Raw genomic sequence first — 27650 nt, forward strand, 5'->3', positions numbered from 1 at the left:
TGTCCAGTGAAGCTTTCAGGACTCACATCAGTTGGTTGTAACTGTGGGCAAATAACGTTAATAAATTCATTATCCCACACTGATTTAGCAATGATGGTGAACGGAGAACCAGAATCCGCTGCAACCAGTTCTTTAATACAGCCCCCCCCGCATACATGTAACAGCACCTCCAGCGCTGACAGTCTCCGTAACAACTGCCTTTAGAAAGAATCCCCAAACACAGTTCATTCTACACTCTAGAATAATGTGACACATCTTAAAGCAGCATACTACTATGTTTACGTACATGAATGTTCACTATGCGTTACCTGTAAATGTACACTATGCTACTTCATAATGTGATGTACATCTCCTAAAAAATTCAATAAACAGATTTCTAAATAAATAAGATAGAGTTCTTTAGCAAATTTGTAGCGCAACAGCACTGACCTGCAGCCACACTCTAAAGCGAGTGCTCTGCTTCCGGCCCCTGGCAATTAACGTGGTCGCGTCACAATGCGCATTTTATGTGACTCTCGCCGCACCTGGTCCAGCAACTAGACCGCCGACCCAGTGGTGTCAAATGCGGAAGTGTAACTGCCCCCGAAGCCCTGGAGCATTGGACACAGCCCTATTCCCCGCACACAAAAATATACAATATTTAAAAGTATTTTAAAAAGAGTAAGATAGAGTTCTTTAGCAAATTTGTAGCGCAACAGAACTGACCTGCAGCCACACTCGAACGCGAGTGCTCTGCTTCCGGCCCGTGTATTTGATTGTGTGTTGCCTGTATGGCTGGACCTTTATAGGTGCATGGCCGACTTCATGTCTGGTGGTATGTGTGCAAATATACCTATATATTGCCTGTATATCTGTTGCTGTTTGTGTGCGTGTATGTCAATCCTATTGGTATATGCTTTCTAGAAACCAAGGCCACAGTGAAGTCATGTATACTAATGAGCCAGAATGGGTATTGTCCGTGCATCGCTTTGTCTGGCTTTGCCACTGCTCAAACTGAAGTTCCGCCTGCTGTTTCGAATTATTATAACCACTCACGCGTTTTATAAAACCCGATGCTATTAGATATACTTATTCGATTGCTGAGAAAATCCGTTAGGTCAGAAAATCTAAAATAGTTATCGTACATTTCCACCAGATGGCGCTGCAGGATCGCTCAGTTACACCTATATTTCGTCTCAACAGAATCGCAACTGCTGACACAGATCGTTGCCATGCTTGTGTCACACACTTTCCAATTTTCCGCCAACTGTTTTATTAGCCAGGCCAGAACAGAAGGAGTTTATTAAAGTTATTTTTAAAACTGGTTCGCAAAGCTTCTGTGCGCGTCGGAATGATTAACTGCTGCAATAGGAGTTACTATTTAAAAGCGTCATTTTACACGCATTTCTTATTTCAAAAACATGCACTGAGGAAGTTCTGCTTCGATTTATCAGAGACGCGTGCAAGTAAACTTTTTTTTTTACTAATGGCTTTTAAAATCGTTAATTAATTCTGAAAAATCTAAAATCGAATACATATCTGCAGGGTATAAGGTGATTGGTGTGCACCCAGGTCATGCTCAGATCGCGTTAGGGAGGTGATATTTGCAGATCTTCCGGTCCAGCAGGTGAATAGCATATGGAGGCGTGTCATTTTCAAGTGCAACGCAGCGCGGCTACCGAAGTTGAGGCCACATTTATCAAATTCGTCAGAGTTGGGCACTGGGGTTTAAGCTGCGCACGGTTATGTGATGACGTAGTTAAGACTATAAATTCTTCAGATAGTGCTCAAATGAAACAACGACTACCCTGCGTTGTCAATCAGTGTGAACTCACATCCACACTTATATAACTAAATACAAAATCAATTTCCTGAGAGTGTAGTGTTCAACAATAATTAATTCATGCAGTAATTTTCTTTAGATGTTCATCTTTGGTCTTTATTCCATATCTTGTAATATTAGATTGCGCTTCAGTTCTTCATCAGAGCAACCGACAGTCACAATTTTTTCCAACACGTGTTTCGTCTAATGGTAATAACCAAAGACTTCATCAGGGCTACAACAAATAGATATATATCCTGGTTATAGTATACAACATCTACATTAAATCAATTCAATACTAAACCTCCACCAAAGTGTGGGTGAGACTGCCACACATTCAGTGCACTGTCTTTACACATCAAGGCAAAACCATCTTAGTGCCCTGTGCAATAAAACAGATTATTAAAATAATAAAGAAAGGCGGTTATCTAAAGAATTAGATCAACCTAGGATAAAGAGAAAAGAGCACCGGAAATATTAAAGTTAGCGTAGAAAAAAGAAGAAGATAACCTTGTAAAGGCTCCTATTAAAATCACCCGTGCTGAATTCCAAATAGACAGAATAAATCAATGCAACCCATGCACAACGCCAATGTACACATCAATCGCTCGCTAGACTCACCATGGACTGTAAAATCTACAAATGATGGCCTCAATTTCCGAAATTAAACATCTTCAGGTTCAACGGACCAGTAGGTAAACTCTTATATAACACATAAGTAACAAATAATAATGTCCATATGTACAGCGGCTCTGGTCTAAATATAAAATTGTTACAAAACATATCTCCTCAATATTAGCGAACAAGAATAAAAGACTGGAGATAGATTGAAGTCGAATTTTTACTCACATTATGCAGAAATAGCCACAATTGGTGAGTGTCTTTTATTCTAGTCTAGCAAGCGATTGATTTGCACATTGGCGTTGTGCATCGGTTGCATTGATTTATTCTGTCCATTTGGAATTCAGCACGGGTGATTTTTATAGGAGCCTTTACAAGGTTCTCTTATTCTTTTTTCTACACTCACTTTATTATTTCCGGTGCTCTTTTCTATTCATCCTAGGTTGATCTAATTCTTAAGATAACCGCCTTTCTTTATTATTTTAATAATCTGTTTTATTGCACAGTGCACTAAGATGGTTCTGGCTTGATGTGTAAAGGCAGTGCGCTGAGTGTGTGGTAGTCTCACCCACAATTTGGTGGAGGTTTAGTATTGAATTGATTTAATGTAGATGTTGTATACTATAACCAGGATATATATCTGTTTGTTGTAGCCCTGATGAAGTCTTTGGTTATTACCATTAGACGAAACACGTGTTGGCAAAAACTGTGACTGTCGGTTGCTCTGATGAAGAACTGAAGCGTAATCCAATATTACAATATATGGAATGAAGATCAAAGATGAACATCTAAAGAAAATTACTGTGTGAATTAATTATTGTTGGACACTACATGACTGTGGCTCAGGAAATTGATTTTGTATTTATCCACATTTATCAAAATAGCATTTTGCGCTTACCAAATAGCAATTTATACCGAATGGCTATTTGGTAATCGCAAAATGCGATGTATGTAAGGAATCGCTAATGATTTTGGGCCACTGTCTGCTCTTTTGTAAAGCATCCCATTTTCCTTTGAGGAAAACGGGCTGCTTTACAAAAAAAAAAGATTGCTTTATTTAAAAGCAATCACGGACATGGTGGTCTGCTGACCCCAGCAGGCCACCATCCCCATGATTCTTGCAATTCCTAGGGGGTCGCAAATTGCGACCTGCCTCATTAATATTCATGAGATAAGTAATTTGCAATCCGCGATCCCCTAGGTATCGCAGAAACTGTTAAACACACATTCATGCATTCCATTTTGCGATTTTCTAATTGCAAAGCGCAAGAGTTCGCAATTAGGAAATCGCAAAATGGATTGTTGATGCATCTGGCCCTTTGGGCTAGATGCATCAAGCATTTTGAGCCTTCGGAAACGGCCGATTCACAGAATTGGCCATTTTTACGAAAGCAAAAAAATGCCTTTCTGATGCAGCAAACCCTATTTTGCAATTCGGTCACCTGTTACTGAATCGCAAAATGGGTTTGCGATTTGCTATTAGGAAGGGGCGTGTTTAGGGTGTCCCTTCCTAATACCGAATCGCATTGGTATGCATGCATGTTTTGCGACCGAAATGCGGTCGCAAAACATTCGAATTTTACCACCTACTTCAAGTAGGTGGTAACCAATTCACCAACAGGAAGGGGTCTTGGGGACCCCTTCCCCTTTGTTAATGTCTGTAATGCATTTTCTAAGAGCAGGCCGTGGTTCCACGGACCCCTGCCTGCTCTTAGAAAATGAAAGGAAAAGTTTTCATTTTCTCTTTTGTAAAACATCCCATTTTCCTTTAAGGAAAACGGGCTGCTTTACAAAAATAAAGATTGCTTTATTTAAAAGCAATCACGGACATGGCGGTCTGCTGACCCCAGCAAGCCACTATCCCTGTGATTTTTGCAATTCCTAGGCGGTCGCCAATTGCGACCTACCTCATTAATATTCATGAGGTAGGTCATTTGCGATCCCCTAGGAATCGCAGAAAGTGTTAAACACACTTTCATGCATTCCGTTTTGCGATTTGCTAATTGCGAATCGCAAGAATTCGCAATTAGGAAATCGCAAAATGGATTGTTGATGCATCTGGCCCTTAGAGATTTCTTAAAATTACCAAATAGCGACTCGGTAAATAGGTAATCACTATTCGATGATATCACTTCATTCTTTCCAAAGGCCCATAGGTGCGAATGGTTTTGCATTAGCTAATTTGCAATTACCAAATTGGTAATTGCAAATCAGTTAATGCAAAACCAAGGGTGCCCAGGGGTCAAGGCCCTCCTGAAGCCCCTCCCCCCCCCCCAAAAAAAAGTGCACATGTAAAGTGCAAACATGGCACTTTGAAAACTGCATTTTTGGTGCATTTTAAAAAATTGCGTATGATTAACATCGACTTGGAGTCTATGGTAATAGCATTTCCTAAATGCAAAGTTAGCATTTAGAAAATGCTTGGTACATGTGCTTAGAGGATCACAAATTGTGATTCCCTATTGTTGTTGCAATTTTAGGTAATCACAAAAAATTGTGAAATGCACTACCAAAGCCTTTCACACAACTTGAAAGGCTATTTTGCATTCGTAAACTGCCAAATTTGGCGATTCGCACCGTTTGCAAATGCAAAATAGGATGATACATGTGGCCCTTGCTGCACTCCATTGCTTATTGGGGAGACCACATTGATATTATTATCATGCATTGACAAAGCCAGTAGGTCTCACCTCTTTAAATTAATGTATTCTTTCCTGTAATGACTGTATGTCAGTGGTATGTGTAGATATAATTACACATGCAAAGTTCTATTAAACAATGTGTTAGAAAAATATAATATGATGTTTTTTGTGTAAGGTGTTAGTTTAAATAGACACATTCCCCTACGTTATCACATTACGTTTTATCACATTATTTCCTGCTCCCACTCAGTCACTATATCACACCCAACAACTCCTATTTAATAATGTTCCTGATTCACAGAAAGAAGAAATTCTCAATCATGAAAATGTGTTTATGAGCTATATAGCAGGTGGTCCACCTCACTAAACTTCTACAGGAATAGAATTATAAAAATGTGGGGTGCTGCAGCATTTTGTACTGTTTGCAGTCTTTTAATCCATTTATCGGGGATACCCAAGTAAAATATGTTCCCATAGTCGAACCTGGCAGTTATTAATGTGTGGACAACTGCCCTATGAGCTGAAAAGGAAGAAAATTAAGGAATGTTCTAATTGAACTTAACAAGCTAAAACAGGTGGAGACTAAAGACAGAATCTGGGAGTGAAAAGAGAGCTTGTCGTCAATTCTGACTGAGTTTCTTAGCTACTGTGGTTGTCAGCCATACACCCACTGCTCGCTGACTTGCTCAAAGAAAGAATATCACTGTTTTGCGTTGCATTGTGGTTGGCTTTCTTGTAGCTAATTCAATGCATTTACCAGACATGAATAAATGATTGAACCTATATCTGTCCTGAAATGTAAGGAGCAGCTGGGTATCATCCGCAGAGAGGATAGTAATCACGCCAAATGACTCAATAAGTTTGGCTAGGGCAGCATGTAGATGTTAAACCATGTGGGGCTAAGCGACAAGCCCTGTGGCACCCATACATTAACTGCTTACTAGATGACTTGTAGGCTATCCAATTCTAAGAAATTAGGGGCATATGTATCAAGAAAGCGTTTTGCTAGTCCTTAATAGCGTATTTTAGCGATTCGCTATTAAGGACTCGCAAAAGGCAATGTATGTAGGATTCGCAATATTAATTGCATTTCCAACGTTTTCCTGAATTGGAAATCGCAAATTGTGATTTGCAATTAAGGAATACCTTCCCTTTCATTTCTATGGGCCTGAAGACATTCGCAATTTGCGAGTACCCATTAGGTACTCGCAAATTGCGAATGCAATTTCAAGGGTGCAAGGGTGTCAAAAGGACACCCTGCTGCACCCCTGAAATAAGCATGTGTGCACATGTGGCGCACATACATGCCCTAAGGGCAATTTGCGATTCCTTAAATGCATTCGCAGAATAGGGTTTCGCAAAATTTGCGATTCCCTATTGTGCGAGGGTCTTTTGGGATGATACATCCTAAAAGGCTTTTTTCCGTTCGCAAACGGGCCATGTGCGAACAGGAAAAAGCCTTCATGCATATGCCCCTTAATCTCTTCCAGGTCTTTCAAATGGCAACATCTTAGCTCGTTGTTTAGTTAGAAGCCACAGTCGCTAGAAATAATTAAAACACTTATATTAACCACAAATCCCAAGGCGGGTTACATATAGAGGGGGGAAAGATACTTGCCTTATTGTTTTTAAATTAAAATCGGGACTCTCCTTTACTACTGGTGAGGAGAATATGCAATTCCATTACAAGACAGGAGGTGCATATTATAAATGTTCAAAGCATATCAACAACACTCATTACTGAATGATCCACTGGTTTACTGTAGAATCAGGGCTGACTTTAGGGCGGTGGGACCGGTGCTGCCACACCTGGTGCTGACCTGGGGAGGCGTTGTGTTTGGAAATAATATAAATTACTTACAGGTTTAAGAGCACCTGCCACAGAGTTCCTTGTCTGTTTAGCAGTTTTCAGGCAACAATAAAAATGTCAAGGTAACTAATAATTATTGTTCCTGCTGGAGAGAGATGGGATTTTAGTCTAGTGGAACTTTTGACTCATCATAACGTGCAGAAAAGAACGTGTACCATGCAAATCATAGAACTGCATTTTATGTGGATAGCTCAGTGGGTTACTTCTTTTGTTACAGAGATCCTTTTGTTACTTGCAGTTCATAAGCTACAATCCAAATATATCACAGTGGGCTATGATGCGTCATCAAAGAGCTGCATGCAAACTGCAAGGTATAGGTTAGAACATTATGTTTTTCCTCCAGTCTTTCATTATCCTAATGTTGCTGAAAAGATTTGTTTAGGTAGAAATACATTATTATTAGTAAAGTCAACCCATGCTCGATAGGGGACTTGGAGTCCCGGATATTTAGCTGTATTTCACAGCTGCTCAATTGCAATGGCGTATGCTCTGGCTGGCCGGAGAGGGAACGGCAGAGGGTAGCCTAGTTCAAGCGGAACTGCGGGGCATGGAATGGGTGCCAGGGGGGAATTGTAAAAGACTGTGTAGGCTAACGTGATTGGCCGAGCTCATTCGGTTTCGATATATGCAACTCAAACATGCACCGGCCCCTTGTGCACAGCAGCTGAGCCTTTGGAGCATGCCAGCCATGGCAACTCTCCTGGGGGTCCATGATTCTTCTCCATGGCGAGAGGCTGGGCTCACCCAACTGGGTGATCTATATGGCAATGGCGCTCTATTCTCTTTCCAGGGGCTGCACAAACTCTACGGGCTTGGAGCAGGTCTTTTTCTTGCATACAATGTAATAATGGCAGCGATTGGGGACACGGGGCACCAGGGCAGGCTGAGCCGCTACTGCACTTGGGATTACAGTGCTTCTTAACACACAGACTAGGCTTTCGGGTGGTTTTGGAATTGTATGCAACATTGCAGGAGGTATGCAAATAATTTTTAACCCGGGGCAAGCCCAAATGGGATGACCACTAAACAGTGGACCATGGCCCTGGAGAGGGATAAGCGAGTTTTGAGTAATGCCCGTCTAAAATTCTCACAATTTAACTAATTGCACCAAACTTACCTTATGCCGCACCGCCTGCATAAAATGCTTCCGGCGGTGTCCCCGGTGTGCCTGAGACATGGCCACACAGCAGCTACGTTCATCCATATGGTATGGGAATGCCCACCACTGATGCACACATGGATCCAGGTGATAGAACATGTGTCGACAATGAGTGATGTCCAGTTGCCACCAGACCCACACCTTTGCCTCACAAAGTGCACTAAACGCACCAAACATTACTTCAAGTTGGTCGACCTAGCATTGGTCATATTCAAGCGCTTAATTGCCATGGGCTGGAAGGCCTTTCACCCGCCCATGATCAGGTGCTGGCTTCAGGCGACTCACAAATGGGCTTTGGCAGAAGGAAACACCATGATACATGATCACAGAATGTGAGGGGAGGCGGAGCATCTACGACGTGGGATACCTATGTTCTCAAGTTGTTCAACAGCCTGCATCCACTCCCTCCACAGGCTGCCAGAATGTATCACAGGGCTATACCCTCATCTACACACACATGCTCACCAGACACTGACGAGGGACCCTGCGCTCTCCATGGTGGATTTCATTTAGATTCACCCCTTCCTCTCCTTGGAGCGACCACTTACCTCTATATCCCCAATGTTTGTAATATGCTCTTGCTTCTCACGTTCCCACACTTTCAATTAGCTGCACGTAGGAGCCCCATCCAAAGGGTTTCAAAAGCTACTGTTTTGTTTTATTCAGTGATGCACACATTGGCTATTCCTTTGCATGACAGGGTGCACTATGCTGCTCTGGGTTAGCATCCTATTTGTTCTCCTTACATCCTGTTACCCTTCTCCACATTGTTGTATGATCTGCTACTTGAATATTGTCAATGTAAGCATGCTGGGATATGTCTATCCATCCACTTTATGAACAGGTTTATTGTTGTATCCTGTACACCTGGTGGAGATTCTTGTTTAAATGCCAATAAAGAAATGTAACAAAAAAAAATTGTAAGGTCAACCCAACCACCGTAGTACATATTTAGGTCTCGCCTACGCAGCGTGCATGCACTGCATAGGAGACCTTTAGCTGTCGTACTGCTCTTTTTGCAAGCACATACTTGTGCTTGTGGCGGCATACAGCTTGCGGGAGTGCGCAGCGGAGCGCCAAAAGCATGAGTGTGTGCTTTGAGAAAGAGCAAACAGCTGCTGCTTAGCGCGCGCGCGTGCCCTCCCCCCACCCCTCCCACTTGTTTTACAAATACTACCATTAGGGCATAAAACAAGTGGATTTCCATTCAGCCTCTTTGTCTTTTCGCAGATTATAACGTGGCCTACGTTGACGTTAAAACTGGCTACTGTTCTTCAGTTCGAAATGTGTATTCCTATTTTTTGCCAGTTGGGGCATTCTTTTTTAACAATTCAATCAGTGAAATCCCTCTATTGAGATTTGTTTTTAAATTAGTTCTTGCCTTCTGTCTACTGTAAAAGAAAGTCGGACTAATGTGCAGCAAGTGTACAAGTTTCAAAATATGCTGTTTAAGTAAATGTGACTTCTGGGATGGTACTGTCAATTTTCTATTTTCATAGGGAGGGCGCTTTGTGAACCAACCATGGATTTTCAGTGGTAGGCGTGGTCTTCAGTTACTCTCTTCACTGGACTATGGAACAAATTCTCTCTTCTCCTTCTACTCTTTCTTGTTCTCTGTCTCTCTCTCTCTTTTCTCTCACTATCATCTCTATATTTACTCTATCTCTTCCCCAATATTGCTCTTTCTTTCTCTTCTCTTTCTCTTGCTCTTTCTCTTCTATTTCACTTCTCTTGCTCTTTCGCTTCTCATCCTCTTTCTTTTTTCTTTCTTTTTCTTTGTCGCTTCTCTTCCTCTTTTTCTCTTCTCTTTCTATTTATCTTTTTTTCTCTCTTCTCGGTCTGATCTTTCTCTTGCTCTTTGTCTTCTCTGTCTCTTTCAGTAGCGGTCCGTGGAGGGAGTTCGGTGGGGCAGTGAGGCGGGGCGGGGGAGGGGCAGGGTGGGGAAATGTAATCACCGGAATATGGATGAACGGAGGTAAGTACACATTTAAATAAATAAAACGAATAGCATTTTGCGATGCAGCGCGCGCAAAGGAATTTGTTTTATTTATTTAAATGTGTACTTACATCCGTTCATCCATATTCCGGTGTTTACATTTCCCCAGCCTGCCCCACCCCCGCCCCGCCTCACTGCCCCACCGAACTCCCTCCACGGACCGCTACTGGTCTCTTTCTTTTATATTGCTCCAGCCTAAATAGGGGGCCACGTTTATGACACATGAGTGTGGTGGGTAAGGACCAGTGCTCTTTACATGAGCCTTAAGTTTACACTGATTGATATGGAAGTTAGTGAAGCATGCAAACCAACTTAACCGAGTAACACTTATTGTTGGTGATGCTGTTGCTGGAGTGCATTGCTGTGCCTTATTTGACACTTTTGTGATTGATTGTTAAACCTCAAAGCAGAGTGCATAAGGGGATTTTGGTGTCTCTTTTTTCTTCATTATCACGTATGAAAACACTGCCAGATATGTGATTTCAGAATACCAGTTTTACAAAAATAGCACTTTAAATAATTACTTCTGAAGGCAGCACTATAAGATGCCTATTAGTGTCAAAATGTCTACATTAAAGAACAGTAGATGTTGTAGCACCCAGAATAATGTGTTGCAGTTTCTAAATCTGTATTAGGTCCCAAAGGCGAGACCGATTGGCTATGCCAATGCTTGTTAAATCCTAAGTTTGTGCTTCTCCAGACCAAGCACTCTTCAAATATACTGGATACTAGTATGAATGATATGTGATACCTACACCTTGTAATCCTCATTGTGTTAGGTAACATTTCCTGTAGACTGATTTACACATGTACGATTCATTGTCTCTGTATAATGTGTGTGTGATGTACAGTGCTCTTACACAATACACTGGTATGAGTAGCACTATAAAACAAATGAAATGCTTGTGAGAGAGGGGCTATGGAGTGATAAGGGGCACTGTTGGTGGGTGGTAGTGAATCCATCTGTGGAGAAGGAGGGCATTGGGGGGAGAGGCGCCAACAAAGATTGTCACATAGGGTGTCACCAGTGCTAAAGCTAGCCCTCAATAGAATGTTTTACAAGTTGACACTAGACCAGTCTACCACCTTCAGGATGTCCTCCAACCAAGCCCCAGCTCAGAATGCCTTACAAGCGACAGAACCCCTCGCTGAATGTGATCCAGAGTGTTCTGTATCCTCTTGTGCCAAAGTCCCCCCTCACCTTTTTACCAAACTACTCAACATGGGTAATGTTACTGGGGGAAATGGCTTACAAAGAGCAATCAATAATTGTGGAGCTGTTGTTCTTAAATCTTTAGTAACTTGTACATACTGTTGAAGGCACCTTCCCAGACATAACTACGGATGTTTAGGAAACCTAAGGAATTCTACGTAAGTGGATGCATTCTTGGTAAGTCTTGTAATATTAAAATGGACACCAACAGGGGAGAAATGCATAGTCAAGATATGAAGCGCCTGGCACATGTCTAAAGGGTACTAGACACAACAGTGTTACCAGCTTAGCAGATAATAGTTTAACAGATGGACCATCATTATCATTCCATGATTCAAACAAATGCACAACCAGGTTAACATCCCATATACTGGAATATCTAGGTTCACACTTTATCCCTTTCAATAATCTTCACATCAAAGGATGTTCCCCAACTGGTTTTCTATCAAACTTCTGATGCCCTCCTGACATTGTTGACCTATAATTACTTATTGTCCTGCATGATTTCTTACCAGCTGCCAGAGATGTCATGAAATGTAGAACCTATGACCTCTGATGAAAGGGAATCAATACCCTTTTCCAAACACCAGCTACTCTTTACCTCTGAGGCTCAGCTGTAAGCCTTGGCTGCAGCCCTGGTCCAAGAAGTCCTGATGTACCCAGAAGCCTTTTCCAAACGTCCTGGCACATAAATGAATATCTTGAAAGTTTCCATGCCACGAGACTCAGCTTGCCCTGTGGTACCAGATTGTGTTTGTGACGATAAATGCCCCATATCATCTGTGGGACAGGATGATAGGATAATCCACTAACAGTTCAAACAGAGCAAGGTAAGAAAGCTGACACCAATATAGAGGTGTCACCATTACAATATGTGCTGACTGCCTGCAAATTTGAGTTGGATCATGGCAAAAGGCAGAAACGCATATTACCTTTCCCAAGAGCAGTCTTGAACGAAAGTGTCCATTGGCAAAGCCTTTGGGTCTGGCCTATAACTAAAGAACTTCTATAACTGAGTCAACTTGGAAGCAAAAAGATTTACACGGAATGGACCCCAAATCTCTTCTAGGGTGCTGAGTAGCTGACAATCCAGACTCCAGTTGCTGCTGTTGCAGAGGTTTCTTGAGTATTAATCTGCTACCACATTGAATGGACCCAGACGGTACTCCAATACGAAAGACATTTCGTGCTGGAGACAATACTCCCACAGAGCCCTGGACAGTTCTGCTAGAGGTTTTGACCCTGTCCCCGCTAACTCGTTGATATATCTGACTGCAGTCAGATTGTCCATGAGAAGTGTATACTTTACTTTGTCCTGCACTAGACTTTGTTATGCAAAGGGGTCTGCATGAAGCTCTAAATATCGATAGTTTATGTGCACTGAGTGCCCATTCCTGGTCCATCTTTATCCACTCGAGAAGGTGCCACTCCTTGTGCCCCATCCCGTCGACTTGCAAACTTGCATCTTATTCAAATTCAAGATCTGGGTATGCAAGGAAAATGGGCAAACCATTCCAGGTCTCCAAATGGTCTAGACACCAATTTATTTCTCCCCGTGCCTCTAAATATAATGGGATTATCTGAGAATATTCTAACCCCTCTGTAAAGGTCTTATTTTTAACCTATGAAGCGCACTGTTATAAAGGGGTACCAGGAATATTATCCGGATGGAGGAAGAAAGTAGATTGACTAACCTCGCTACGTGCCTTAGTGAGACCTCACATCAAACAGGACGGCTAACTCAGTAAACTCTCCAGAGCTCGGGTATCAATATAGAATAAGGTAAATTGCTAGCTCTGGGCTCGTTATGCAAACAATAAATCTAGATAATATGTCCCAGAAATGGTGACCAACAGAATTAAACTGGAGGCAAAAAGCCAAACAACTGATCATATGAACTAAAGGAAACAAGGAGAAACAGGCATACACAATCATAAATTCAAAACAATTGTCTGTATAATTTGTAACAGGAAGTAGTCAGAATTACAGGGTACATAAAGCATACATAACACAACATACATTAATCATCTATTCATACAATAATGAAAATCTCTTTTAAAAGCCATAGATTAATGCATGTAAAGTAAAAGTCCACACTCTTAGTATATATGGAATCAGTCCTTTGTATGCATCAATTGATCCGGGGACCCAAGAATTAATATATGAGAAGTGGAGCAGATGTCAACGTTTCGGTCCCTTGTGTCACTAGTAAATCAGACCATTCTCAGAACCGTATGTGTCAGGAGAATTTCACAGTGATCCACACTGATAAATACATGTAACTGGCAGTAGTCGGCTCGATGTTATAATTTTTTTAAATAAGCTATATGATGGAATCAGATAATGGATAAGCGTGCATATTTGGCCACCCTTAGAAGTGTTTTGTTTTTTTTGTCATATTTTTATTGAAATTTTTCAAAGTACATCATGGGTTATTACCATCATTTTACCCCTCACAGGGAGTGTTGCAGAATTCGACAGGACAAAAGTTGTACATAGTTACACAGTGCTAAGCATGGACCCGGCCCCATTCCCATTGAACTGCTTAAATGAAGGGTACAGTTTCTGATAACAACGGGGCTTAGGGCAAATCCTTATAATCATTAAATGATAGCAATTGATTTAAACAGGTATCCTATCCTCCTTTGGTGATGGTAACTTTCCAAATCCTTCCAATCGAAAGGTGCCACATGGAGTATACTAAAGTCATATAAAAACAACTCCCAACCAGGGATCAACAAAAAAAAGAAAAGAAAAAAAAAGAATCCACCACCCTCCCCCTCCCCAACAATGGTGGTGGCAGCATCAATACAGTTTATTCTACCTGTGTTACTAGAAGGTAACTCAAAATTGAAAGAGATGAAGGGCTCTGATGGAGGAAGGACAGACAGCCGATGGAAGACCACGTGAGAGGAAGGTGACTAATGGGCCCCATTTAAATTCAAAATTCTTGTAATTATCCCTAAAGATTTCAGACATTCGTTCCAGGCCAAGCAGCTTCCAAAGTCGAGAGTGCCAAACGGAGATTGCTGGGGCTTCCCTCTATTTCCAGGCGGCTGCCAGGGTAACCTTCGCCGCTCCTATACAGAGCCACATGATTGCCTTATCTGCTCGGGTCTGGTGTTCCAGGGAAGGGTCGCGGAGTCCCAAAAGAACACCTGCCATGGTGGTTGGGATGGGGTATACTAGCATATCTTTGATGTGTGCGAGGATATCTTCCCAAAAGGGGCGTATACTCGGGCAGTCCCACCAAATGTGCTGAAAGTCCCCCAGGAGTCCGCAACCTCTGCAGCATCTATCGGAGGTGTTGGGAAAGATCTGCTTAAGCCTGGACAGATGGAGATACCAGTCCATCATGGTCTTAAGATGAGGTTCCCGGAGCTCTGAGGAATGATTGAATCGTGTAATGTCGGCCCATAGATTCGTCATCAGAAATACCGCGCTGTAGTATTCTCTCCCACATGTACATATATCGTGGTCACGGGGAGAGAGTGGTAGTGAGTAGGAAGTTGTATATAAACGAAATCACCCCTTTCATCAAGGTGGTCTTGGTGAGGAAGGACTCAAATTTTGTGAGAGGACGGGTGGCCGCCTCTCGGATCTGAGGCGTAAGGTCCCAGTGCATTAACTGATTGTAGTGGTATCGTTCTGTATTCTCTAGGCCATAGTCCCGCTTACAGTTGTCAAAAGTGAGGGGGTCAAAATCATGAAAGAGATGTGTCAGAGCAAGGCATCCTCTCTCCCTCCATGCGTCAAAAGGTCCCTCTTGTAGGCCTGGGGGAAATGTGGGGTTAAAATGAAGTGGTGTGAATGGCGATGGGAAAGAGGTCCATCTGTCATCTCCTGCGACTGAATCCCACATTTTCATGGTGGTGCGTGTAGGAGCGCTAATGTAATTATTCTTGGGTCTGTCCTTTTTAGGGTGCCAAGCCAGGTCCCATATAGTCCTCTCTGTCACACTGCGATCCATATGCAACCAATGCTTATCGGATTACCGTTTTGACCACTGTCAGTACTCTCAATTGCGCAGCTTTATAATATATCATTATATCTGGGAGTCCGACTCCACCCCTCTCTCGGGAGCGGCACAATAGGGAAAAAGAGAAACGGGCGCGTCCCCCTTGCCAAATAAAGCGCAGAATCATAGTTTTAATTCGCCGAAAAAAGTCTCTCTCCAATTCTATGGGCAGGGCCTGAAATAAGTAAAGGAGCTTAGGAAGGAGTGTCATTTTCACAGCGTGAATCCGGCCCAACCATGACAAAAAGAGAGGTTTCCACTTCGTGAGCTCTGTCTGAATAAGAGTAAGAAATGGGGTAATTATCAATGTAGATCCCCTCTATCCTAGGTGTTAATTGGACTCCCAAGTATTGTATAGAGGAAGTGGTCCACTGGAGAGAAGTGAGAGGCTGGAGCCTGTGGAGTTCCGCTTGCGGGAATGTGAGGTTAAGGATGTACAATTTGCCTAGATTTATTTTAAAGCCTGCTACCGCTTCAAACCGCTCAAGTTCCGCTTGTAAAGGTGGGAGAGATGCGGCAGGTTCAGAAAGTGACAGTAGGACATCATCCGCGAAAAGGGAAATTTTGTGTGAGTCCCCACTGAATGGTATCCCCTGGATATCAGGATTAGCTCTAATCGCCATTGCGAGGGGTTAAATGCTAAGGGCGAAGAGTAGGGGTGAAAGGGGACACCCCTGTCTGGTGCCTCTAGAGTGGAAGAAGGAGGATGAGTTTACCCCATTGACCGCAACTTTAGAGCGGGATTGAAGGTAATTAGCTCGAATCAATGTAAGAAATTTGGGTGCAAATCCGAAGGCTGTGACGGTATGAAATAAAAATGTCCAGTCTACCCTGTCAAAGGCTTTCTCAGCTTCCAGCCCCACTTGAAGTGTTTTTTTGGCAGTTCAAGCTCTGCCAAGTTTATCAAGCGGGAGCAGTCTGCAGTCACTGAAGCTCTGATGAGCTGATCATTCTGATTTCAATGGACCAAGTGCTTCAAGAGACCTCCAGGTACTGTTGATAACAAAATGATATTATCTTGACTGGTCATGACTGCGCTAAGTAGAGGTAGCAATCTGTGTGCATGTATAGTGGGTTATAAAGTAGCTTTTGAATAATATTAGCTGTGATTCATAATGGAAACATCTAAATACCATAGGTTTGCATGCTGAGCTTTTAAATTTGTAACAGACTTTTCATGAAGATACATGGGCCAGAGTTTGTATAGGCAAGGATGGGTAGTCCAATAATTATACTCTGGGACACAACTTATCCGACTTGGAGACCATTGGTGTAGCTCCTCTCCCTCTATGGTTGGCCCTTGTGAGATACCTGAACTTGCACTGATATGTATGTTTCTGAATCAGAACTTGCAACAATAAGATAAGTACAGCAAAGGTCTGACGCAAGGCTGTGTCCATACCCCTGCTTTTTATCTGGTGGATGTAAAAAGTCACTTGAATAAAGCAAATTGTTTTTCCCAATCCAATTGGTTTGCAATTCCAGCTGTATGGCTTGACATCTAACAATAGTGAGAACTTTCTGACGTCAATTTCAACAAAACAAAAATTCTTGAAAAGAGTAATTTTTCGGTTGGAAAATATTGAGGTAGTCAAGAACTATTTGACTTTGGAGTACTGTTTAATGCTAATTTCAGTTGGAGTGATAATTAGACTATAACAAAGTAAGGCCCTCACTATTTCTAATAGCCTAAAAATGTTATCAACGAATACTGTGGTCTTTCAGCTAAATCCCTAATTGGGCCATTCTGTGCAGAAGTTTCTCCTGTTTTATTATGTGCTTCGTCAATATTTACTGAGGGCACATTCCTTACTTTAAAGTGAATTAGGGGGGGGAGGGTAATAATGAGGTTCTTGTTTCTTTTGACGCAGGCAATCCTACGAAGCCCTTTATTGGCTTGAACTAGGTCTGACTAGTTGTAAGGCGTTAGCTGGTAAACCTTGTTTGCTCTTTCATCTCTATCTAGAAAGGACTCAATGAGGTTCACTTTTAAGGCACTTGTGGGAGGATCTCTGCAGAGACTGCATCAGCAGAAACATTGTAACAGTCTTTATAAAAATACGGTGAAACTTAAAACTAAATATGTTTCAAACGCTACTCAGGAGATTCCCAAGTGAATATATATATATATGTGGTAAGCACTGAAGCGTTTCTTGGATGGTTGGGAACTACTGTGGCTACTCAAGATGTATTGTTCAGCTGTGACAATGTACACCTGCTTTGGAAAAGTACCAATGAACATAGAAGAGAAGCACAATTGTTCCTTGTAATCCAAATGTACGTTTGTGTTTTATGAAGTATAGATTCAACATATTAGCATTCTTCAATGCATTCATTAATGGAGCCCGACCAATGGAAAATCAATTCATTGCAGTTTGTGTGGCCACAGCAGGGAAACACTTTATCACCTTATTAACTTTGATGGAACTATTTAAAAGTTGATTTATTGTGATAATGTATAGCACAACTGAAAGGGGAATTCAATTTTACTGTCAGCATAGTTCCAATAGAGTCTAATGCTCTTCTGTTGTGTGAAAACTAAACCTAAAAGTGAGGTACATTGAGCAGTCTTCTAATAGCTGCTGATTCTTGCTTGCCATAGATCATGTGTTGATCATAAATATGCTGTATAACAACTATATGTTGTAAATAAAGATGTATTCGATATATTTTAAACTTTAGTTAAGTTTATTGTAAAATGTTTGGATAGCATTGGAACAGTGAATACTTGATATGCACTAGTGAGTTACTGGTGGAGATTAAGGCTATATTTAGGTTCCGTCAGGTTAGCTGAGATAATTGTATGAACTTGTAATACTTGTTTTAAACATTTGATGATTGTCATTTTACTATGATATGGCTTTTACCCGGAAAAAGCACTATAACTGTTTGAATCTGAATCCAGCTAAAGTAAAGAGAGTAGGGGAGAGCAAGCAGTCCTGCCTGTTCTCCCTTACGAGCTCAACGTTTTATGTGAGGACCCTTTTGACCCGCATGTAGGTTGTAGATTCTGCATAGCACAATGATCTGTGCCCAGGCCTGAATACCATCTACCCAGGGTCAGGTAAGAGAAAGCCACCTTAATGCACTGAATACCTTCTCTTCCTATAAGAACACAGCCGCTAGGGGCTCATGTCTGGTTCAAGTAAGTATACTGTCTGCACAGATTCAACCGAGTAGACCTCTGGGGAATGAAGGGTGACTAGTCTTCTTGAACCAGAGAGTAAATCATGGGCAGTATTGGGTTGGCAAGGTCTTTAGCGATAATTTTCCAAACATGAATGGTTAGTTTAAGAGTGTATTTTCCTATATTGAATAACTTCAAGCTGGGGAGCGCGAGTGAGACCTCCGACCTCGGTCCTAGGATCGCACTCTCCCCTGCAGCTCTGCTGTGCTCTGCACTGACACTGGAAGCCCCACCCGTTGCAGGGTTCGAGACTGCCCTGATTCTGATATTCTGATCTGGTTTTCCCTTATTTTTGCTATGTGGTTTTCTTATTTTTTGTTATTGTGCCTTACTGTCCTATATTGTTGGTTGTGTTGGTTTCCCTTATGTTATCCCCTCCATTTCCGCCGCCGCACTGCCCCGTGACCCCTCCCCCTGATCGCCCGCCTCCCAGCTGCACGTCCCTCCCCCCTCCCATATATAATGGCGGCCGCTGCATGGTCACGCAGCGGGCGCGCCGCTCACGTGCCAAAGGCGCGCCTAAGGCAAGCCCATCTGCGCCCGTCCGTGGCCAGCGCCAGGAACCCTGGATCTCCGGAACCCCACTGATACAATTCCACCGCACTCCACGCACTCAACTCCGGAAGACACACGGACTGCGAAAGATCCTCGCCCATCACCATCCATGGACAGTTCTGGTGCAGACTCTGCTGCAGATCCTTTACTGTCGACAAAACCACCACAACCGCCGGAGGCCCGCCTGATGCAAGCACCACCGAAACCCTGACATACATTCTCCTCAACGTGCGCTCCCTGCACCGACACGCCGTAGAGATCTGGGACCTGATCGACACCCTCTCGCCAGACGTAGCCTTCTTCACGGATACCTGGACCAACGCCACCTCCAGCCCCGACATCGCCACTGCCATCCTCGACGGGTACAAGATCCAGAGAAAGGCCTGCCCTCACCGCCCAGGAGGAGGACTCGCCATCGCACACAAGACCCCCCTCCGACTCTCCACTTCAAGCACCCTTACTCCAACACAGAACACCTCCACTTCCAGATCCAGACCAGCCCCAGGACCACGCTATGCGGCACCCTCACCCACAGACTGCCGGGACCTCGCACCCAGTCCGCAGCTACCATAGCCGAACTCGCCGCACCCCAAACCATCACCTCCACGGACTATATTCTACTCGGGGACTTGAACTTCCACCTCGACAACTGCGACAACCCCGACTCCAGCACTCTCCTCAACAACCTCACAAACCTCGGACTGAAGCAGCGGACCCAATCTTCGCGGGTGGGACAAACATCTGCTTCAGCCACACAACCCAGCCCCTCTGGACAGACCACCGCTGCGTCCACTTCACCTTCAACACCACCACCGCACCCAACCCCCCCGCGCTCACCACGAAGGAACTGTAGCAAGGTCACAGAGGAACACCTCAACACCACCCTCCTCCAAGACCCCCCAGGCGCCACAACCGACACCAACTCCGCAGCCAGGGAATTTCACCGCTGGATATCCTGCTGGGCCTACAAGCTCGCACCCCTCCGCCACCCCACCAAACAACGCCCTCTGAAGGCTGCCTGGTTCACCACAGAACTACAAGAAGCCAGATGCTCCTGCTGACGCCTAGAGAAAACCTGGCTGAACCAGAAAACCATGTAAGCATGGAACAACCACAGGACCGCCCTGAAGGAATACCACCAGCACATAAGAGACACCAAATGGACCTTCATAAGAGACAAAGTCCAGATCAACGCGACCAACGCCAAGGAACTGTTCAACGTCATACAGCAGTACGCTAAACCCCCTAGCGAAGCCACGGACGTCACACCTTGCCAGGAACTCTACGACAAGCTCAGCTCCTACTTCCATCTGAAGATCAAGGTCCTCTACGACAACTTCAACAAACAGATGCCCGACACCACCCCCCCCCAAGCCGCCGATAAGCCATCCATCATGATCTGGGATCCCGCCACCGTAGAACACATCACCACGACCATGAAGAAAACCCACTCAGGTGACCCCTTCCCCCTGCACATATTCCACAGGGCCGCCGCCACCGCCGCCATTGCACCCGAACTAGGACGGACCATCATACCTCCTTCATGTCTGGCATCTTCCCAGACGACTGGAAGCGGGCAGTGATTAAACCTCTCCTCAAGAAACCAACAGCCGACCCAACAGACCTGAAAAACTGCTGGCCCATCTCTCTCCTCCCCTTCGCGGCCAAAGTCACCGAGAGACTCGTAAACGCCCAACTGAGCGCCTTCATCGAAGTGAACTCCATCTTGGATGCCTCCCAGTCTGGATTCCGCAGCAACCACAGCACCGAGACCACCCTCCTCGTCGCCACTGACTACATCCGAATGCTACTCGACCAGGGACACACTGCGGCCCTCATCCTTCTGGACCTCTCCGCAGCCTTAGACACCATTTCACATCGCACACTCGCAGCCAGACTTCACGATGTGAACATACAAGGAACCACCCTCGACAGGATCCAATCCTATCTTTCTGGCCAAACCCAGAGGATCAGACTCCCTCCCTTCCTCTCCGAACCCACCATTATCAACTGTGGAGTACCCCAAGGATCATCGATCAGCCCCACGCTCTTCAACACCTACATGGCCCCCCTCGCCGCCATCGTCAGACAGCATGGGCTCAGCATTGTATCCTACGCCGACGACACTCAGCTCATCCTCTCACTCATGAAGAAGCCCGAAGACACCAGACTCTGTTTCCAGGAAGGAATGAAGAACGTGGCAGTCTGGATGAAAGACAGTTGTTTGAAGCTCAACTCAGAGAAGACCGAGGTCCTCATCCTCGGACCCTGCACCTCCGCCTGGGACAACACCTTGTGGCCCTCCGCCTTCGGGAACCCACCCACCCCTACAGACCACGCACGAAACCTCTGCATCATTCTCGACTTCTCCCTCTCTGTGAACTGCCAGATCAACACCGTGGCCTCCACCAGTTTCAACTGCCTACTCATCCTCCGCAAGACCTTCAAATGGATCCCCCCGACTGCAGAAGAACCATCACCCACGCACACATAACCAGCAGACTGTACTACGGCAACGCCCTATACGCCGGAATCAACAGAACCCTTCTACACAAACTCCAAACCAACCAGAACGCCACAGCCAGACTCATCCTTGGGACACCGCGTCACGAACACATGACCCAACACCTACGAGACCTCCACTGGCGCCCCGTCGAGAAGAGGGTCACATTCAAACTCCTCACCCACGCCTACAAACCCCCAACATCGGAACCAAATACCTCACAAGAGAGTATACTTCCACGTACCCAAGAGGAACCTCCTCTCCGCCAACCTCGCCCTGGCAGAGGTCCCCCGCATCCGCAGAAACAGAACAGGCGGGAGTGCCTTCTCCTACATGGCAGCAAAGACCTGGAACAAGCTCCCTGTGAACATTAGATGCTCCCCGACCCTGCACACGTTCAGGAAGGACCTCAGGACCTGGTTCTTCAACTAATCCGGAGCTGCTCCCCCGTACCCACCCAGCGCCTTGAGACCCTCAAGGGTGAGTAGCACACTCTATAAACCCCTGATTGATTGATACAACATTTTCATGAGTTTTTAGTCTCACTATTAACTATTGAAGCAAACCTGGAGCTAATGTCCCAAACTAATACATTAAAAAATATAGCCATCCGATCTCAGGCTGGTCCAGCCGCCATAAAATGGGAGTAGTGGCTAGAGATATTTAGCGGTGGTGGACTGGCTTGACTTAAGGCCTGAGAAGAAGAAGGCACTGCTAGTGAGTGCATCAGGCAAGGAGAAACAACATAATTTCAATTTTTTCCCTGACTCAGGATGGTCAAGTAGTGATTAATGCAGAAGGTATAATGAAGCAAAGAAAAGACTTGAAATAAGTTTGTCAAAACCAGGGTTCTCCAAAGTCGGTCTTGGAGGGCCGGAGCCATTCCAGATTTTTAGCATAGATAAATATAGTGATCTTTAAAATCTGGCATGGTTCTGGCCCTCCAGGACCAACTTTGGAGAACCCTGGTCAAAACCATAAAGATTGTGATGATCCGGCTCTCGTTTTCTACCCAACCACAGTGACTGGGTGAGGCTGTGGATGGATTTCTGGCTTGTTTGAAGGAGATATTGGTCAAATTCCTGTTTGGAGCGATAACTTATTAGAGACCAATTGATAGTTTAGTGTGTGAACAAGAAGTTGCAAGAGAAGATGTGAGCGGTGAGAAACTCTATGCTTAAGGAAGCCGTAGTCAATGCTCAAATTGTGGAGGAATCAGACAATTGCATGCAAAAGTAATGTAGAAAATTGTGTCAGAGATAAATAATGATGTGAATGTGGTGCAGAAGAAACCTCCAGCGAGTGAAAAAGAAAGAAGTGGGCACTGTAAGGCAGGAAAAGTGGGAATGGTGGATAAAAACAAAGTTGCATTGTCACGGGGTGGCAACTGTTCCCATGGATAAGAACCTCAGATCATAGGGACTATCATTTTGCTAGGGACTGTAGGAAATGTGACTAGAAAGATAATTTTGGTAGCAGATTTAGAGAATGAAGTAAGAAGAACAAAGTGGCAGCAATGGCTGAAGGAGTAGATGAGTTGGAAAGAGTATTCAGTGTGCGGTATGGTAAGGAAGGGGAGGAGTTGCAGCCCAAAAACACAATTTTTAACAAACCGTAAAAAGGTTGATTGGATCATGGGTTTGGGGTATATGTAGACTATCATTTCCAATTAAGGTGCCGATTCCGATCCTGTAAAACCCGGGTACGAATGGTCGTACGGAGCGTATTCTCCATACGACTCGTACCCGGGAAATCCTCCTTACAAAGCAGCAAGTACGATTCGTACAGAAATACCATTTCCGTACGAATCGTAAAAAACTACGTGCGGCGAAAAAAATACCCACAATTCCGATCCGGGACATCGCGTACGTGACGTCCGGACGGAGTCAGGCAGCGTTTTACGGACCAGCAAGTACGATTCGTGCCTACGTCACTCCGCACGGCTAATTTTTTACGGCAGCCAAAAGCTCCCAAGAAATTGAGGACGACGCGAAGAAGGAGCACCGGTACGCGATGGACAGCCATGAACCCCATCCTACGTGTCATCCCGGCCCTCCTAGCCTACGACCTGGTGCACCGAAACCGCCGCGCACGCCGCAGAAGGTCAGAACAACACCCAGGGGCAAAGGGGGGGGAGTGGCAGGAAACATAACCCCTACCCAATTTACAAAAAATATATCCTGTACATACATTACCTCCAGGGTCTGATCACTTCGGGGGTGTGTCCACCAATCCCTGCGTACTGCCACAACGGAAGTGGACGTTTACGCGTACCCGTCACCACTACAATGGTGAGACGGACCGTACCCACGCTCTGAGGGCATGGGTACGGTCCGTACCACCATTGTAGTGGTGAAGTAGGGGTACGGGTGGTACGGACCGTACCCACACCCTCAGAGCGTGGGTACGGTCCGTACCACCATTGTAGTGGTGATGTAGGGGTACGCGTGGTACGGACCGTACCCACGCCCTCAGAGCGTGGGTATGGTCTGTACCACCATTGTAGTGGTGATGTAGGGGTACGCGTGGTACGGACCGTACCCACGCCCTCAGAGCGTGGGTACGGTCCGTACCACGCGTACCCCTACATCACCACTACAATGGTGGTACGGACCATACCCACGCCCTCCGAGCGTGGGTACGATCTGTACCACGCGTACCCCTACATCACCACTACAATGGTGGTATGGACCGTACCCACGCTCTGAGGGCGTGGGTACGGTCCGTACCTCGCGTACCCCTACATCACCACTACAATGGTGGTACGGACCATACCCACGTGCTGAGGGCATGGGTACGGTCCGTACCACGCGTACCCCTACATCACCACTACAATGGTGGTCCGGCCCGTACCCACGCGCTGAGGGCGTGGGTACTGTCCGTACCACGCGTACCCCTACATCACCACTACAATGGTGGTACGGACCGTACCCACGCGCTGAGTCCGTGGGTATGGTCCGTATCATCATTGTAGTGGTGATGTAGGGGTACGCGTGGTACGGACAGTACCCACGGACTCAGGGTATGGGTACGGTCCGTACCACCATTGTAGTGGTGATGTAGGGGTACACGTGGTATGGACCGTACCCACGCTCTGAGGGCGTGGGTACGGTCCGTACCACCATTGTAGTGGTGATGTAGGGGTACGCGTGGTACGGAATGTACCCAACCTATGAATGCGGGGGTACGGACCGCATCACCCATACCCCTAGGGCACCAGTACATTTGTGATACAAGGCGTACACACGCCACGAATGTTGGCTTAGGGCCTGGTGCAGCATATAACCAGTATATTGGGGGGGTGTATGCCCAGGACAGCAGTGTACTGCACCAAGGGTGCGGGTGGGTGGGTGGGTGGCTGCCTAGGATTCCCAGCAGTGGACAAAGACATGTTAGGTGTGGGTGCAGAGGACTCCCAGCAGTGGACAGAGACATGTGAGGGGTGGGTGCAGAGGAATACCAGCAGTGGACAGAGACATGCGAGGGGTGGGTGCAGAGGAATACCAGCAGTGGACAGAGACATGTGAGGGGTGGGTGCCTATCACTCCCAGCAGTGGACAGACATGTGAGGGGTGGGTGCAGAGTACTCCCAGCAGTGGACAGAGACATGGGGGTGGGTGCAGAGGACTCCCAGCAGTGGACAGGGACATGGGGTGGGTGCAGAGGACTCCCAGCAGTAGACAGAGACATGGGGGTGGGTGCAGAGGACTCCCAGCAGTGGACAGAGACATGTGAGGGGTGGGTGCAGAGGAATACCAGCAGTGGACAGAGACATGTGAGGGGTGGGTGCCTATCACAACCAGCAGTGGACAGAGACATGTGAGGGGTGGGTGCCTATCACTGCCAGCAGTGGACAGAGACATGTGAGGGGTGGGTGCAGAGTACTCCCAGCAGTGGACAGAGACATGGGGATGGGTGCAGAGGACTCCCAGCAGTGGACAGAGTCATGGGGGTGGGTGCCTATCACTCCCAGCAGTGGACAGGCACATGTGAGGGGTGGGTGCCTATCACTCCCAGCAGTGGACAGAGACATGGGGGTGGGTGCTTATCACTCCCAGCAGTGGACAGAGACATGGGGGTGACCACAACTCCATGGGTGTATGTACGCATCCCTAATTTTCGACTATGTTGATAGTGCCTTAACAACACATCACTGACAGCAGTGTCCCACTCCCATGAGGATGGATGTCTTTCCCCCACTGCATGGCACACCACATGTGGGTGTGAGGACAAATGACACATGCATACCCACACCTGGCGGATGCAGCACAATACACACACAGAGATCATGCCACAAGACTGTATAGTCATGTCAATGCCTACTAAACTAAGAGAGCCAAAGGGAACACACACTGTCATGCACATCCCAGAACTGATAGGAATGTACAGGTGCTGCAACAGCCACCAAGATTTTGTCTCTCATGGAAGGAATAGGGTGGAGTTCCCACAGATACAATGCCCACAATTGTCAGTCAGGTGCCCAAATACCCTGCAGAACAAGTACCATATGTGTGCTAGGTTGGGATTACACACATGCATAGTGCAGAAAAGGGAGAATTTCTCCCTGAAGGCATGGCAACATACTCAATACACAAGTACAGTGACTAGCAAGGATGGCACAGACGATGCAGCCGGAGACATTGCTGAGCAGGCATGGCCACAGTTGAAGGGATCCGTCACCAACAAGGGGAATGTATACACACGTCAGCACAACAATTGTGCAACTCTCTGCAGGGAAGATGTCAGGTGCTTAGGAGGAAGGGACACTCCTTGGTACAATGTCTCAAAAAACAAATAACACACACGACCAAAGATCCTTTGCAGAGACCTTGTGATGGCACGCAGATCCCATGGGCCACCTCATGACCATCAGACTCGAACCTTTGCCCGAAACATAACACATTACCACAACCCCAAATCCTGGAGCATCAGCACCAACATCAAGACCTGAAATGCAATAGTGTTCAAAGTCAAAAGAAAATGCTTTAATCAGCATAAGATAATATATTTTTCAACAACACTATATACAAAGGCCAATGGCCAGTCCAGAATAGAAGTCCTTGGGGGGACACATGGGCACGTGTCTCCCCTAGCTTGCCTGCACATTAGAACCTTCAGGTTCGTCGACTGGGGGGGGCATCATGTGGGGAAGGACCAGGCACCACAGGGACAGGAGGTGTAAGGGTAGGTGTGGAGGGTGCAGGGCTGGACGCCTCCACCACAGGGGGTGGGGCAGCGCCAAAGGTGGAGGTGAGCTCGGCGCTGCACACTTCTGCCAGGGCGTCCAGAGTATCCCCTGCACCAGAAGAAATCACAGGCACCAAGGGGGGGGTCAGAGGGATGGGGTGCAGTGCCACTGGGGAAGGGTGTGGACAGGGGGGGAATCAACTCCCCTACCCGGGGAGTGCCTTGCCCTTTTGCGGGCTGGTGACCCAGTGGGGCTGAGGCCCAGCACAGCCAAGTAACTCTCCTTGTCTGACTGTGTGGCAGGGGAGCCAAGGGGAGTGCCTTTGGAGGGACTGGGTAGTGAGGCATGCGGACTCAGACTGTGGCTGCGTGTATGCCTGTGTGCCCCAGACCCAGTGGGTGTGCCTTTATCCCCCTGAGTGTGCGTGCTAGGAGGTGTGTGCGTGCCCTTACGTGTTTGTGTGCTGCCTGTGTCTGGTGGGGTGCGTGCTTGGGAATGTCTGGGTGTGCATGGGACAGGCATAAGAGTGGGAAGTGTGGATGGTGCAGGGGTAGGAGGGGACGAAGTGCTGCAGGAGACTCACTGCTGCCGTCAGTGAAGAGTCCATGGACCTCAGCAACATCCATTGGTCAGACGTCTCTGCTGACATGCCCTCCATGAACGACACCATCTGTGTCAGCAGTCTGGTGTGGCCATGGACGACATTCAGCCTCGATGTCTGGCCAACCTGCAACTGCCGCTGAATGTCCACAGACTGCAGTGAGGGCAGCAGGGGTGACAGGGGCAGGGGGTGCGGTGCCTGGCACAAAGGAAACATGGTGGTGCCCTGCACGGACAGAAGGGACCGGAGCAACTGGGAGGGCGGTGATGGGAATGGAGGAGGCGGTGACAGATGTT

Source organism: Triturus cristatus, chromosome 2_2 (assembly GCF_964204655.1).
Source record: "Triturus cristatus chromosome 2_2, aTriCri1.1, whole genome shotgun sequence".
Classification (NCBI taxonomy): domain Eukaryota; kingdom Metazoa; phylum Chordata; class Amphibia; order Caudata; family Salamandridae; genus Triturus; species Triturus cristatus.